This window comes from Colias eurytheme, chromosome 3 (genome assembly GCF_061535395.1).
Source record: "Colias eurytheme isolate Ceu_HAF_F1 chromosome 3, ilColEury1 Martin Lab GWU primary, whole genome shotgun sequence".
Taxonomy (NCBI): Eukaryota; Metazoa; Arthropoda; class Insecta; order Lepidoptera; family Pieridae; genus Colias; species Colias eurytheme.
Genome location: NC_142982.1, coordinates 8,378,680 through 8,394,308, shown reverse-complemented (window position 1 = coordinate 8,394,308; position 15,629 = coordinate 8,378,680). Strand labels below are relative to the sequence as shown.

The 15,629-nt window shown below is 31.9% G+C and overlaps 1 protein-coding gene across 1 annotated transcript in view; it reads right to left on the bottom strand.

Moving 5' to 3' along the window:
- The window catches only part of LOC149909799 (uncharacterized), a 45,573-nt gene extending 33,264 nt beyond the window's left edge, over window positions 1-12,309 (bottom strand). The window contains exon 1 of the mRNA XM_090119908.1: window positions 11,775-12,309. The gene's annotated coding sequence lies outside the window, so the exon portion shown is untranslated. The remainder of the gene's footprint in view (window positions 1-11,774) is intronic.
- Between the last annotated feature and the right edge of the window lie 3,320 nt (window positions 12,310-15,629).

Sequence of the window (15,629 nt, the reverse complement as noted above, 5' to 3'; positions counted from 1 at the left end):
TGGAACGAATTCAATTATGTACTTTAATTGCTAATTTAGCACCGCGCCGTCCATCAATATACTTAATTAATTAATTAATCACTTTTTTGTGCACCAACTTTTTGGTAAATTTCCCGTTAATATTGTAATAATTTGTATATTTCTTAAATATCGTTGGTACAATCACGAAAATAAATCTATAGATTTGACCATTTTATCAATATAAACAACCTAACTTCCTTATTTATTATCTTACAATGTTCAATAATTAATTATAGTATATTGAACGAAAAAATTATTTGAAATAAAATGTAATCAAATTTAAAGCATGAACGTAACAATACTAAGGACCTATAATTGCAAAGAACAAAGTGCCAAATGATTGCTTTACTTCGATAAAGCAAACTATAGACGTGGGTGCCGCTAAACGGTGCAAACCGGATCTTAGCTCGAGATAAATCATGCTTGGACCGAAACACCGCGCGCCCCGCGCTCCTCCACGCCGTGCTCTGCTTAAAGTAGCTTACATTACGAGCTAAACGTTTAAGAAATTAAAGACTTTTTAACGGATTTTAAACGCGATTTATTTATTCTATTATATTTATTTTCCCGACGTTTCGAACACTTTACAGCGAGCGTGGTCACGGGGAGACAGTAGAGTCTCCCCGTGACCGTAAACGTTGGTTCTCTTATTTTAATTAAGTTCAATCAATTCAAAATATCAAATAATTTGTCCGTACTAAGAAAAGCATTTAATAAACTTTTTAACTAAGACTCTACATTGATAGAAATCAGTTTAACTGCCCAAGCAAGAGTATCACTGATACATAACTAGATATATTATGTCAACGGATGTAATGTTCGCAGGAAATCGCTAGGATCATAATATTATCATCATATCAATGTTTATAACGACGTGTATGATCCCATCTCAAACGAATAACAATGTTCCTCAGATTTGCCGCTGACGTTATCTAAGCATTGCAAAATGAATACAAATTGCGTGATTGAACGAAACACTAAACCAGAACATGAAGTTGAAAACATGCAAAAAAATCTCAAATCCTACTTATAATCCACAAAGTTTATTCTTTAATTAATTTTATTATTAAGGAAGGCGACATCGGGTCGCTGTGCTAAATATAAGACGAGAAATTTAGTCATATAAAAACTTACAAATCACCGACTCGTTTATATTAATAATTATTATAGTGTTAAGATAGATAAAATAATCTTTTAATATTTTTATATGATCACGAAATAATAAGCAACAAAAAAAACATACAACGGTATATTATACTTGTCGTTTCGTTGACGTTGTGTGCGTAAGGATTCTAATATTAGGTATGCGGTCCAAACGAGTTAAAACTTCTGTCAATAGTAGCTTGTAGCTGGATTTAGTAAACAAATGACGATGATAATGGTGCAGATCAATGTGTGTGGTTGTCGTACGAGTCTCGGTGGCCGCTGCCACCCGCCGGCCACTGCACTCACTTCGATTTCACTTTTATTAGCAATCCACTTAATTGGATACCACTGTTGCGGTTTTATTCATTTTGTAGATCCATCTAACCATTGTTTTTAGCAACAATATCATTCAGAGTGTGCATTAACTTACTTTAATATTTAATCTGAATATGCTCTAGATACTAAAAACTCAGCGATGTTCGACTCGGTTCAGGTTTATGGCTCTTTGAATAAGTTTCTAAAATTCTAATAAGGTACTTATTATTCTTATCAAAAATATAACTAATGTTCTCACATTTTTAAGAATTTTATTCTCGTGTAGTGTAATAATCTAGTTTAAATGTACAATTTAGAAAGATTAACACTTTTAAACTGTTAATAAGCGTAATAAATCTTTAAAAATAGCTTATAAATTTAAAACAATAGCATTTTGGTAGGTTTCCATTTATTGAGTTTAATAAATCAGTCTTTATCTTAACAAACTCTATGACAAATGTTCCGGCAATACGCTAAAAGCTGAAGGTCAATCAGAAAAGTACACGGCAACGAATTAAAACTTAATTTATACCTAAATCTGTTCTCGTAATCCCACGCTCGATTAAATACTACTAATGCTGTTTTTGTTATACCAAGTAAACGACGTGAACAGTGCAACTCTATTTTGATGCAAGATATTCGAATAAGAGTCGGATTTTTCCACAAAAAATTGAACTAATAACAGAGCGTGTCTACAAATATAGTGAGAAACGAATTTTGAACATTATGTGAATACAAAATTATATAACGATTCATAATTAAAATCTTATGAGTGGAACTGTAGCGTTTAGTAACGCTATATTTTGCTGTCTGCATACGGAATGTAGGTAGTAATTTAGTCGTTTAATTTCCGCGTCCAATGCCAATGAAGGACATTAGTCTATTATCGACGCTTTGTGCTAAATTCATATTTAACGTTTAAGTTTTTAAAAAACTATATATTAAAGTGTACAGTATAATCCGCTTATTTAACACACTTATTAAATTAACGCTATTAAATTCGGATTTACTTTCACTATAAGACAACAATTCAACGCCATTAATTTTAAAATGAAGACCTACGCCAAGAAGTGTTATATTGCTATTTTTATTTTATTAGACATACACAGAACACGTATGTTAACAAAACTTATGTTTCTGCAAGCTATTTTAATTTATACAATTTGCCAAATACTGTTGCAGTCAAATACCAAGCAATTAAGTAATTAAGATGCTAGATATAATAAAAATAAAAGAGAAACTAGGGTAGACAAGCCAACAAAATGCAGCTTAAATTTTTGTAGACATGTGTACGAATTATGACCACATATTTTAGTTGGTATAAGTCTCAAAATTGCAAATATATCACAATTTGCATAAAATGCAGTATCGGAGCGTTTGATTTTATCACTGGACTGTATGCTAATCAATCGTATTGATTTAATTACTTCGAGGAGTGACAGAAGGCAATTAGTGCCATCGTAGAAATTTCTAATTAGCAGTTCCGTATTGTATATGAAATTATTTTCAGCCATTGCTTACAAAATGTTATCTTTTTTGTTTTGTGCATTATGAGCATACATATGCTTAATGATCTTAAAGTTATCTTTTTGTGTTCATGACTAATGTCTGGTTTAAATTCAAAATTTCTTCAATATTTATTCATGCATGCATTTGTTGGTAATTTTAAGACAAAGATTAAAGCGATTAGGTAATATTAATATTCTAAGCAAATGAAAAAAGATAAATTGAATTTAAAAACCAGCTGTATGATGAATAGATAATATGGACTAATATGTACAAAACAAGACTGCTATAATATAATATGCAAAGCTATCAATCAAAATTTGGCCAAGAACATAATTTATTACTTTCTCCTAAAACCGGATCAGGCTAGCCATCTCAGTTTTACTACGAGATTTTATTTCTGCTACTATCTATAATTGCTTGATAAATTCCTTTTGTACAAATCCTATTTAATTCAAAATGCGTATTTGATATTAGTGTGAACGGATTATTGAATGATCGATTTACTGGATGCAATTTGAAAACTGGTAAGGTGATAAATGGTTCCGTCAAGTTTTTAGTTCATGTATAGATTAGCAAGATGAAGAATAAAACTTAATTAATAACTGTAAGGATTTTGTTATTTTATCTAAGGTTTTATTAGCAGTTATAAGTTTAATTTATAGTTTATTTATTTCCAAATATACGCACATGTTCAATTTACAATAGAAAGTGGTAAAAATCTTTATATTGTATAAACACTAAGTATTAAATGTAGCCGTACTGAATACATGTTAATTTGTTGCGGAATCCGAGAGCAATAACCGACTGCGTCGCTAGCGGTATTCGGCGGTTTCTTCGTCTAATATTCGACAAAAACAACCGAATGTCTGTGTGTGCTTTGTAGTACATGGTGAGATAGAAAATATGTTTATGGTACGCTGAGTGTATTTCAACATATTAAAATTTAATGTACAGATTAGTCACGGGTAAGCCTTTAGAGTGATTTTTTCGTGGCCGGGTTAATTGAGTTGTAGAGTTTTGTACATTTGGTGGGTTATATTTTATACTAGAAGAAATTTCTGTTTGATTTTATTACATACTAGCTTCCGCCCACGACTTTGTACGTGTATGCCCGTTTTTCCCCGTTCCCGCAAGAATTTCGGGAAATCCCTTCTATCGGATGCCTACGTCCTAACATCTACCTGCATGCCAAATTTCAGCCCGATACGTCCAGTGGGTAACCTATGAAAAACTCGAATTTCTATTACCCGAATCTTAAAACCCCGAAAACGGTTGTTCTAGAACTTTTAAAAGACAGATAATGAATGACAAATTTTTAAAATTCCTTTTTTAATTTCCCAGATGAATCAATTTCCAGATGCACCAAAACCAGATTTTTAAAAAGTATTTTTTTGTTTCCCGTATTCTCATAATACAGATCTCAATATACCAGATTCTCAGAATACTTTTTTTTGTTTCCCATCGTACCATTTTCCAAATAAACTATTGCCAAATTTTCATAATCTTTTTATTTGGTTCCCATATAATCGTATAACAGATAAACTATTGCCAGATTTTCATAATCTTTTTATTTGATTTCCATACAATCGTGATTATACCTTTACTATCGACTGAAAATAAACATTGTCAGTAAGTAAATTTATTGTTTTACTTGCCCATTACAGAAAGGTTTAAGTGTCAAATTCGACTCAGTAGGTTAGGTTAGGTTCGAAGTGTGACCCCCCATGCACGAGCCGAGCGAGCGAAGCGAGCGTGCCGCGGCAGCGGCCGGCGAGTGCCAGAACCGACTCGCTATTGTTTTACTTGCCCATTACAAAAAAAAAGAAAGGTTAAAGACTAAAGTGTTAAAATCTATTCAGTAGGTTAGGTTAGGTTCGTGCGACCCCCTGGAAGGATTTCGTTTTGCTGGATATCGTTTATTTGAATTTCAAAAATCTGGACATTGTTTGTCTGGATATCAATTAATTGTATTTCAAAAATTTGTGTTTTAAAAATCTGGCTTTCGTGCGGAATCTGGATTACGGTCATCTGGATTTTGTACATTTAGATTTCGTATGTCTGGAACTCATTCGTCTGGATTGTAAAACGTCGTACAAATAAAGAAATGAGCAAATGAAATTCGGAGTTGCGATTATATGGCAAACAAAACTTCGAAATTTTAAAATTCGGGGTTATGAAAAAATGTCCAAACGTTTTCTGGATTATGATATTCGGAATATTAAAATTCGAGATTAAGATAGGTAACCACACCTAATATCTTGCCATGCATATGTGGAAGATATAGTCGATAATTATTAGTTTTCAATTTACATGATTCTGCTCTGAGAATATACTAAAAATTATGTATTAAAAATCTATATATATACATATATGTATATAAAACTCAAAGGTGACTGATATAGTGATCTATCAACGCACAGCCCAAACCACTGGACGGTTACTAAAACTAATAATTATCGACTATATCTTGCACATATGCATGGCAAGATATTAGGTGTTATTAGTTTTATTTGTGTACTAGGGACATCCACAATTAAATTGCTACCAGCCTGAGAGACATTGAGAGGAAATATAATCTATAACTCAGTTATTTCAGTACCTCTTTATACGAGTTTCGAAAAAAAATGTAATAAGTGTGACGGAAATAAAAAGAGGAAATAAAATGTAGGTCTTTACTTCCTTTGAAATCAAGTAATAAGGCATATTATATTGTAATAAATTATGTATATTGATAAAAATATCCCATGAGATGGTTTATATTTTCTTATAACTTTAGTTTATTTTATCTTAAGATCCCGTATGTTCATACTCTGGTTCGTGTTGTCCGTTACAATATTTGAAATATATGTTCAATAATTTCAAAGTCAGATTAGGGTTAAACAAATATCGATGTTCGGTTCAACCTATATTGCTACAAAAAAAAATCTCATTTGTATAACCTCAGTTACGCAATTAAAACTCAGCAATGCAAATTTAAAAATTATATCACGTTGGAAAATGCCAAGCACAACTTATTTTAACAATAATCCTTTTTGCTGCACTTTTCTTTTTTATCCACGCCAAACAAGACAATCAGTGTAGATGATTAACCCATTAAAAAACTTGTCAACATTTATCTTTGGGTATTTAACTCAAGGTCAAAGGTTAGACATTGTGAAATCACAAGGACGGGCATTTTCTACGCAGGACCGGGTCGCGGTCGAGTGAGCACAAGTCTTCCGCCTTGCGCCTCGTGAACGCCCGCAAAGGGTCAAGGCATCTACTCGGTCATTTCACTTTAAATTATCTTCTCACTTCAATTGAACCACTTTTGTATCCAGACACGATTCGTAAGAAAAGCAATTTGGAATAACACATGTTTCATGATAGTTATGAAATTCCCAATCGTTAAAGGTCACTTCCTTTGTAGTCGCGGGGAAATTTAATTTCATTAGCATCTCTACAGGGGATTTTCCAGTAAGGTAAACTTTGTCTGTTTGGACTTTTTTCATGTGATACGTGAAATTTTGTTAAAAAAGTGAATTTTGTTACTTATTCTGAATCGGGTAGTTTGTTTAATAGATAATTCTGAGGAGAATATAAGTACCTTAGAAACTTTCTTTTTCAATTGATACTTAGTTAAATACTTTAGTGCATATTATGTCCAATTGCAAATGTTTGCTGTATGATGATTCACGACCATTTTCATGATAGCTTTATATTATTTATGAATATTTTAAACAGCAAATACATACGCTATTCTATGCAGTTACGTAAAGTAAAGGTTGCGCATCAGCTTAGAGGATGCCTACCTTCGAAGGTGATAGTTTAATTCGGCAAATCAATGAACACTTGTGTATATTGTGTAATGTCGCCATTTCAAGACGTGGATGGCTGGGATGAATCTGTCATGAATCATAGCACAGTTCGATATGTCAGTTGTTGATGACTAGATTGCACTTGTTACTCTACACAAAGCTTGCAAAGACTAAATAGCATTTTACAAAAGAAAACTGAATCCATGGACATGTAAATCACGTGTGATTACTTCACCTAATGAGTCAGTTTCGTGTTCCAAATTAACTTGTAACAATAACGTAGTGATAATATCTATGTGTAAGTAGGTTTTTGCCATTTCATTATCAATATTTTAAATCCAACCACTGATTATAAATCTAATTGGATCAGCGAAGGATTTATTAATACAGCAAAGGGACTAGTGCCGCATGCTCTTATAAGTTATTTACTACCTCCTGCCTACTACTAAGAAATGTTTAATCTTATAATAAACTTAATGTACCTCTTTGTTTTCATATACTTCTATTAATTAGAATTTGCGGAATTATATGAAGATTTCTAATTATTCAATATAGGCACGTAGCTCTCCTCTCCATCTTTTCAAGGTATGGGATTAACTTTCCACATCTGCATAGGGCAACAGTCAATAGATACCACGGCACGATGCGAGCGTGAACAATGCAAGTTACGCCCAGCCGCGCCCGCTAACTGCTTTAATGCCATCTTTACGTTAGCGGAGCTAATTTCAATAATTTCTATATAAAACTTATTGATAAAAACTGCTCATCTAATAGCACATTGGACGCCAAAAATAAACAAAACTAAATATCGATAATAACCTACATTTAATTAAAAATTCTCGGTTCATTGATAAGGAAATTACCTGCTTATCCAAAATATTCAAATGTAATTATAAAGGTCAGGAGGACAAATAAAACAATAAACTCGACAACAATATTCGGACGGTAAAGTCGTTTATATTATAATGTTTCAAGTAAATTATATATTAACGATTTATGGCTGGACTCGAGGATCCCATTTTATACTCTATATTCAATACAACATTTTGCTTATTTCTTTTTTTATTGAGATAAATACAATATCAAAGTATATGGAAGTAATAAAGCTCTTAATATGTGCGTAATTTATTGGCAGCGCTGCGTCACCACGGCTGTCTCATTGTGTCAGAAGACATTTACTCTCAAGTAATGGGGTACTTATTAATCACGATACAATCAAGATTTGTATAAATATTTACACTTCATTCTTAACAATTCCAAGTTGGTATGACTCGATGGCGTTTATGACATTCGATAAAAAATTAATAGATCTTTTTTCTGAACCTTTCCATCTTTGTTTTGTTTTTGTTAATTATTAGTTCAGTTAATCACCAATAGTTCGACTTTGCATGAAACCGAGAGAATAATTCAGAAAATATGTCATCCATATGTACCTTCATATTGTGTGTCTACAAAGCACGTGCTCTTATAATTTTTCTCTATTTGGTACTTAATTTTGGGAACGTTGAAACTTTTGTCAAAAACTGTTAGAAAGTTTTAATTCAAGGACCCAAAATATTATATAATATACCCAGATTCTTACTCAAAATTGGTATAATTTCAAATAAAATAATGATAGCTTACATAACATTTCTAAATTAAAATTAAAAGCTACGTTCATCGTAAGAATTAATGATCTAAAAAAGACCGCAGACTTTTTTCTCAATTTGACAAATTGAGATACCTCACGGAAACAATAAACAGAAAAGGGGTTATTTTAAATTTTAAAGCTTCCATCGGTTTATGTACGTCTGTTCAAAAGAGTTCAACGCGTTGTGCATCGAAAAGAAAACTTTCCATTATAATATTGCTGCAATTAATATGCACATATAAATATTTATGCTTATGTTATGGCAAGATCGTTTTATTTAGGAATGATTTGTATTCCATAATAATAATGGTTTATAATGCAGGTACATATATAAAATATTTGAAATCCCTCAACTATGGAATCGTGCTTAATACACGAACAAGTCACGCGTTTAAAAATATTTGATATTTTTCGGTCAACAATGTAAAGTAAATAAGTATTTTTTATAAATAAAGTCAGCCGGGATATGTTAACTCTTCCTGTTTTATACTTGTTTAATCGTATCAGTTTTAAATACGTAAGCCGATAACCTTCGTGTAATTAATACCATTTTATTTTTTGTATAAAAACGTAATACCGATAATATATTTTTGTATTCTTACTAAAGAATGCAAAATTATGTTCAGTAAACAGATTTTAAGTGCACAATAAAATGAATATTTAAAATTTTATTGTTAACAATTACGACTACTGTATTTGCATTTGTACGTGGCCGGAAGCTTGTCATTTTGCTATGAGATTTTTGTAGTAAATGATTTATGAAAAAATAAGAAACTGAGTTACATAATCATTAAAGAACTGTATCGATATTACATTAACGTCCGACGTAAGTACAGCTAAAATTAAAGTAATGAATTTCGAAACAACCGTCTTGGACATTGCTACAATTATGTGTAACAATCTTAAGGCTATAACATTAACGATAAATGAAATAAACTGTATTACGCCTTTATCAATATTTTAATACGGTAATATTTACTTTATTACTATTTTAAGATATCTCTTAGCGAAATATAAATATGTAAGTACTATATCTTACGTACTCTTTAGTCTATTAAGGGCTTTATGCTTTGTACAATTGTAATAATTTGAATGTTTTGTTGTTGTGTACTCAATTACTTGTGGTGTCCAATTGACAATTTAACTTTTATAAAACACAGGTTTTATATGAATAATAATTTATTTATATAGAAACAAATATAATGGATAAAGCCCATCTTTAATTAGTTATATTATAACATAAACGAAACTTTTTACCTACATTTGTTAAATTATTCTTACGTATCAAACAAGTGTTCGTACTTTGAATTTTGAAACAACTTGTGAAAAAAGTTTCTAGCCGGGGCAATACCGCAGGTCTTGCCGGTGCAGGTTTTGAAGATTAAATCTATTTTACGCGTCAACATGTACGTATATGTAATAATAATATATTGTCTTATTCTCCGTTTTATTTGTATTTAATACCAACTTTAATCTCTCATCTGACCCATAATAAATATGCAGGGAATTTATTATGTCAGTAAACTGCTTCCTAGGTCTACTTGTCAGATGTTATTACTATGTCACGATTTTACTCCTGATGAATATGAAAAAATGTTATGTAAATCTATCATTTATATTCATAACATGTACCATGGACAACTCTTCATCGATCCATAGATAATTGTTATATTTCTTTTTATGTGCGTATACACAACATAGATAAGCATTTTTGGCAAGAGTGTAGGTGTATCTGTTTTTTAACAACTACCAGTTTTTACTGCTTTACTTACTTCAAAGAACATAAAATAATCATGATAACTAAATATATAAAATTTAGATATTCAGATTTCTGTGCTATCTTTTTTTTTATTTTGTACAGCTAAAGTGGAAATTTGCATTCTGTATACCCATTACACGTGCTTTTAATATATCCTAGCTACTTAAAATAAAAGTAAATTTTAAGTGCTATGTTTTAAAATAATATAGGTATATCCCTAGAAATAAATAGCTGCCTGGTAATAACGTGAAATACATGCAACCAATACAATTTTCTTCAAAATCCTATTACAGCTGATTAATTGTTTATAAATTTACTTCAATGTAGTTTAACAACCTTAGGATCAATTATTTTAAGATTGCAATTAATAACTATGATACCTACTCTGATAAATAAAAACTGACATATTCTACAAGGTATGAAGGTATACAATATACATATATATGTAATTTTCATAACACATTTTATTGACTTAATTATAACGTTCTTTAATTATAATTATATAGTAATTTCAGCCTTTAGTGCATTCAAGTTGACAATTATGGACCATTGTCTCTACATGTTAAAAATTGCTTCTCAAGTGAAGCTCACGTGGAGTTTTTCTTCAATTTGAATTGATACCGGATGAATTCATACGTACAACAGGTTTCAATTTTATTGCCGCTAATACTTTATATTCACATTTATAGATAAATAATAAATGCAGTAAGATATTTGTCAATTTTAAAACATAAAACTACCTATATTATTAAAATATATATTTATGTATAATTATTAACAACCGATATACCAAGAAATTATTTATTAAAATGAATTCAATACGTGGCTACTGGCTACCACGTTGAACTAGAGACATTAGACATCAAGCAGTTTTTAATATATTATACACTTATGATAAAGTTAATTTATTCGTGACTACGACAACCTGCTTCTAGAAACTACTTTAAGTTGGTTTAAGTACTTATTTGCTATAAATAAAGAAAACAATATCAAATAATAATTAATAAAAATTGTGCATTATCTACACGGAACATTATAAAAACTTAAAATAATTCATCTGCCAGCTTGTAATAAAGTATAAATTCCATTGTCCAAAAGTTGCCATACTAAATGTCAAATTATTATTATGTACCGTCTACACGGAACGTGCTGCCGTGAGTTTTACTTCAGGCAATTAATACTTAATGAGTTGGAAATAAACTAGTTCAAGTAATGACAGACAGAAAAGAGAATTAACAAGTACCCAATATGTAGATAATAATGTAGATCAAATTTCACCATTGTTGTATCCCGTTTGAATAATATTATTAATACAATATGTAAACAATATGAAAAATGTACACGTTATAGGAGATAATCAATAAAAGCGTAATATAACTATGTTTCAAGAGAAATCGTATCTAATAGTCTTTTTATATCATTGTCAAAGCTTGAACGGTTGCGATGCATACATATTTATACTGCACAGCTTTCCAATGGGACTTAATTCGAAAATAATGTTAGGTTTTATACACTGCAATCAAACACCGATTAAAATACTCAATACTCGTGTTTTTACTATTTACTAAAATAAAACACATCGATCTATGAGACTTACCGTAGATATAGAGACGATCCAATAAAGAAACAGAAATGGGAATTGCACTTCAGTGAAATATGCACGAGTTGTAGCACTTCGTCTCTAAGTTAGAAAACAAGGCTCGTTCAATCAGTCCATAAACACCCCTTATGTACACAACGATTACAGTAATAAAGTCCCGGTGGCAAGTCCAGGGTGGTGAGGGCAGTGGGTGCAGGTTGCGGAGGCCGGTGCTTCAGAATGCCGGCGGCGCGCGGGTGACGGTCGTACGTCCGGCCGCACAACGCGCCTTGCAACGGTAAACTGCCAGGCCGCGGCCCGCGCCAACACAGCCTCTCCCTCGTTTGTATGAGTGCCTCAACCTCCCTCCAAACAAATAGTACCGTACACCGCACTTCTGTCTTGGCGTCTTGGTAACTTTTATTAGTGTTGGCGCGTCTGCGCATGTGTGTTCTATAACCCCAACACAGACGTAGGCCGATGAATTCGTGTGGGTGTCAGAGTTAGTAAAGTACCTATGCGTGCTTTTATCTTACGATTCGGTATGCACGGCCGCACAGCCGCACGTAGCCACGTAGTACCGACTGGCGAGGCTGTATTTTACTTCTATAATATCTAGTCAATAATTTAAGTTAGGTGTTTGTGCAATAACACACGCTTAACTGCTTAAGCCACAACTAGGTCAGTACTTAATCTGTCTAGACTACAGATGCAGTATCTTCACTACCAAAATTACCACTGTCGAACCACGTCTCGGTGCGCGCAATCATTATTTTAGTTGCCTTATTTTGATTCTTTGTTCAGCTTGATTGCAACCTTCGCATATTTAAGTAAAATTAGATCACGTAATGATATAGATATCAATGAGATCTTGAACCCTGATCTAGTCTGACGAACAAATATATCAGAAGGCTGGTATTTTAAATTTGACAACCAAGGCTGTCTGAGACCACGAAATAGCAGGACCTTTAGTACTTATGAGCATTTATTTCTTAGTAGGTACTCATTGCAAATGTCTGTATCCATAATAATGAACGAGTAGGTACCTATTGCTGTGTCTACTGCAATCAATCAACAAGCATAGCCTTTGGCGCTTAAATTTTCAAGCTTTTGGGTGTGAGTTTATACCTATGATCGCTTGCAAGAATTTGTCATTTCATAATGTCGGTACGATTTGTGAATTCCATATAGGTATGTAATTTTCGGAAACCTTTAATATACTTGAAAGACGATGTAAATAAGAAGATAAAGTTCAACGTATTTCCTGTTTTATAAAGATAGACATAGATATTAAATTATATGAAACTAGTAGTCCGCCCCGGCTTCGCCCGCGGTACATATTTCGCAATAAAAGGTAGCTTATGTCCTTTCTCGGGTATCAAAATATCTCCATACCAATTTTCATGCAAATTGGTTCAGTAGTTTAGGCGTGATTGAGTAACAGACAGACAGACAGAGTTACTTTCGCATTTATAATATTAGTATGGATGTGTCTTAGAAGAAATATATCTATACATTAATCTAGGTAATTCTATCCAAATTATAGTGCATCAACACTTTCTATCATAATCGTGGTCTGTGGTAAGATTATAAAAACAAGAAATCTTAATCTAAAGCAATTTAAAAAGATAATTTGAACATAGGTATGTTCTAGATTGCAGTGCACTCGAATTCACTGAATTTATTAAAATTTTTGTGGAAAAAATAGTTCTCCACTTACTAATTTCATCTCTAATTTTACGTTAAGTGCCTTTCAATTATAATATGTCTGTTCCTCAGGAACATTTTAGACTTTCGATAGCTAGCTACTTAGTTATTATTCTGTGGCTTAGATTACAAATTATAAATTAATATTTTTTTTTACTTTAAATTTTGAAATCTAAGATTGTCGGTTAGTTCGATTTGTTGAAAATGCAGAGACAATTCTCTCACAATTTAATTTTCTTAGAATTTTGAAATTAAAATAAATTTGTGATAGGTATATTTGCCGTAAAGGTCGTAAAATAAGAAGACCATGAATTTCTAATAATCTACAATAATGTTATAAAAAGGAAAGGCTTGTCAGTAAGCTTGTTAGAAAACTACATTATTTCGGAATGACTGAATATTATTTTTGTCATGAAAAAAATAAAAAAGGGTGTGAAATATTGGCAAAAAAAATATTTTCCGAGCGTATACCTATCCCGCGATTACGTGAAGTATAAGAAAAATATAGAAATCTAAAGAACATGGCACTACATACCTATCCCGCGATTACGTGAAGTATAAGAAAAATATAGAAATCTAAAGAACATGGCACTAGATTTCTATAAAGAACATTTTAAAAAGTGAAGTCCCATGTCCCCTAGTGGTAAGTGGGGTAAGGGGCATCTGTTTCTCTGATTGATTTTCTTTAGGGAGAAGTAGGTGATCAGCCTTCTGTGACCTGCCAGACCGTGACATTTTTTTTTCTTCGTCTCCACCGGGAATCGAATCCCTCGGTGTTACGCTCACGCGTCAGCCATTGTACCAAGGGGGCGGTCAAAAAAACACTTTACTATATACATATAAACAACTGAAAACTATCGTTTACATCAGCAGCTTGCAGCTTTTCTCGTGGGCTTCAATTTTTAGAGATGTAGGTCTTATGTTCTAGCTCTTACCATTTTTTATGATATAAAAATCATTATCGATATCGACTCAATCAATATCGACTACGGTTAGATTATATAGTCAGGTACGTATTGAAGAGTTTTACATTATGTGGCTATCATTAAAATCTATGGCCTAAAAAAACCTTTAAATGGTAGATATTTGCTACTGACATTTAATATTGTTCATATCTTATGTAGTTAATTGTAATCGAAATTTTCGTCAATTAAAATACATGCATAAAACCATAGTTATAACATATGCAATATGCATATAGTATGTTAGCTATTAATTATGATCACAGCACACATTTCTTAGCCTAGGTATGAGTAGGTATGTTTATTTTGATGCAAGAAAATACACTCGCTTTTCTTATCTAATAAATGATAAAAAGAATAAGCACTTGATATAGATAAAGTTTAAAAGGCGTTGTTTTCAAATCAAAGCAAATATTAAAAAAAATTGGTTGTTTGTAAAGTAGGTTTACGATCGAGATGTTTACGTGATAACGTCTTATTGGTGGCAGCGCTTGAGGGAGATCGGTCCGTCTCTCTCTCGTTGTACCTGCGATCGCGCTCGTGAGGTTTTGGTGTGACACAAGTTTCTGAACATGTCACCCGACTAAGGCTAAACTGTACATTATAGGGCGTGGAGTTGAGAGTCGTAATTTTTTTTGTGGTTAGCTATTGTCCTATGGAACCTAAATCTGAAATTTCACAGCGCGAAAACTTTTTGTTTTTGAGTCACGAATTTTTGAAAATCGGAAAATTTTACTCCATTTTATCTTTGAAACGCGAACTTACTGTTATGACAGTGTCAAATTGACCTACAGCGATTGTCAAACGCGTTTCATTTCAGGTAAAACATTTCTATCTAACAAAAAAAATATTATAATTTAAATTTTATTGATGAAATTTGTATATTTTTTAACAACAACATTAAAAATAATTATTATTAAGTATAGTTTTTGTAAAATAGATTAAATAAAATAAAATTATTAATATTCGCAATTTATAATTTAACAAAAATATTAATCGAAGTGTCTAGTAGTCCGCTAAACGGATGAATAAAATAAATTAGTCGTCCGATTACCGGATGAATAAAATAATTTAATCGTCCGATTATTCGGATTACTAGATAACCTTTTAACACTAAAGCTAGTTGGGTTGGACTAAAGCAAAGGGGGCGCAGGACTTTTGATGGAGTTGGTGTCATTTTAACACCTATTTATTATTGTTTTAT